Source organism: Octopus bimaculoides, chromosome 22 (genome assembly GCF_001194135.2).
Source record: "Octopus bimaculoides isolate UCB-OBI-ISO-001 chromosome 22, ASM119413v2, whole genome shotgun sequence".
NCBI lineage: Eukaryota > Metazoa > Mollusca > Cephalopoda > Octopoda > Octopodidae > Octopus > Octopus bimaculoides.
In genome coordinates this window covers 20,257,682-20,260,089 of record NC_069002.1, presented here as the reverse complement: position 1 = coordinate 20,260,089, position 2,408 = coordinate 20,257,682, and positions in this window count along the sequence as shown.

Genomic DNA, 2,408 nt, shown 5'->3' with positions numbered 1-2,408 from the left:
ATATATATATATATATATATATATATATATACATACATACATACATACATACATATATATACTTACATATATACATATACAGATACATATGCATACAGATACGCACACAGACATATAAACGCATATGTACGTGTACGTGTGTGGGGGGGAGGGGCGAAATTCTCTTCTGGAGACTACTAACGTCGTTTTATTGAGGCTTCCAGCAGAAGCTATTATTATGAAAATCTTCTTTCCACGATCTGCCTACATACCTTAGTATCGTAATTAAATGGCTTTATTGAAATATCTGACAGATGAAAATATCGAAGAGAGAAATATACGTTTTAATAAATATAAAACAAAACATGCAAATCGACACACTGTTCAAACACAAGCGCATAAAGGCAGACAGACAAACACTTAGTAGGACACACATGCTGCCTCCCACCCGTATATAATGTGTATACATTATATCAATGAACAGAAAACATTAAATATAATAATGTGTGTACCACATTGTTCATTAGATCTAGTTACATTCTTTCACAGATCTCTTCACCCATTTACTATGAAAAAATTGATTTATTTTCTTATCCTTCGGCCGACATATTTACTGATGTTATTTTCATTTTTTTTACTGTTGTTTATTTTCATGGCAAACGAAATCGATGAACTGTTTGAGTAGACTTCTATAATTTATGGATATAAAACAGCTTGCCACGTTTTTGTATTCCAGTTGTGCTATAATCTCACCAAAACTGAAATTTTATTGAAAATATACTGAAAAGTGCAAGTCGTAAGAACAAATGTACCTTTTGTTACTTGAATTGTTGTTGTTGCTATTGTTATTGAAAGAAATACCATTATTATTATTGCGGTTAAATCGGATTTTCAAATTATCGATTTCACTCACATACATTATAGTTCTAATAAAGGACGATATGCCTTTAAACTATGTCTAGTGTTAATAAGATTTTTTGTTTCAAATCGGCAATTAATTCCAAATGGGAAGAAGCCAGCAGCCTTTCTAAAAATTGTGTTCCATATGAATGCCTAGCTTAGATTATTGGTTATGAGTTGCCGGAGAGCCTTCAGTAGGAAAAAAATGTGAAATGCACCGATAAATTTCTGTGGCCTTTGTTTCAAATAGAAATATTATCGCGACCAATTTTATAGTTTTATGTCTTGGAACATTCTACACAAATGTCATCTATGAACGATATCTAAATTGATTTCGTTCATTGATTTCAATATTTTGCTTCTGGGATAGAAAATAGAAATTACTATATGCTTAATAATTAACAGAGTAATTAAAGAGATTCCCTCACTAATCTACAAAGATTATAGTCTTTATAAAATTTAGATATACAGGAGTTTTAAACAATCGTTTCTGGTGGATCGATGTGAAATATCAATAATTGAACACATATTGATTCATCTATTAATTCTCACTAATCCATAAAAATTTCCAAAATTCTAGAATTGCATAAAAATACTCATTATTAACATGGACTGCATTTATAACGAAATAAAATGATTCTTTTAGGAATTGCAGAAATTTCTAAAACTTTATCTCAACCCCGGTATGTGATGTGAGACAATGCTTACTTTGGCAGGATGATTAAATTTTGCAATCTTACCCAATGCAGAACAATACACAGCGACTGAAGTAAATATACGCTTATAAATGTTACAATACTGCCGATATATGAATAGTGACGCTGAAATTAGTCATGTATCAGCTAAGTAAAAAAAATAAAGAACCGAGAGAATCAATTACTTAACATTTCGTACATATATTTTACTGGGATTTATGAAGAATGTGGAGTATCGTGGAACAGCAGTGAATACACGAAAAGAAAATATGAGTAACAGAATCAGTTTATGACGGAGCAAGTTTGTAGTGTATTTCTCGGCATTAACAATTCCATTAACTTCCAGCAAATGGATGCGGTTGACATGATTTTGTCAAAAAATCACGCGTTTAATCAGTGACTCTTAATCGTATGATGTTAAGTCGTACAGGTACGCAAATAAAATAATACTAGTAAACTTCGCAGAAATTCGAGCATTTGTAGAGAATGTAAATAATTCAAACTATCTTAAAAGTTGAACATCCACGCAAAATAGAGAACAGTATCGATTAGTTTGATTTGTAACTCATATTGTTCTCTAGTAAATTTATGAAAACTTCATTTATGCGATATTTCTACTGGGTCCAAACGAAATATAGTCTTGCAAGTTAAAAAAACAATGAACTTGGGAAAATCACTTACGACTGAAATAAATACGGCAAACATGTAAGCTATATATGAAGAGACATTCAGATTAAAAAGAAAAGAACACGCTTTTTGAATTCACAGTGTAAGAAACTTTGGAAACATTAGTGTAGAGATAATAGTTTAAAAACACACACACACATACAAACA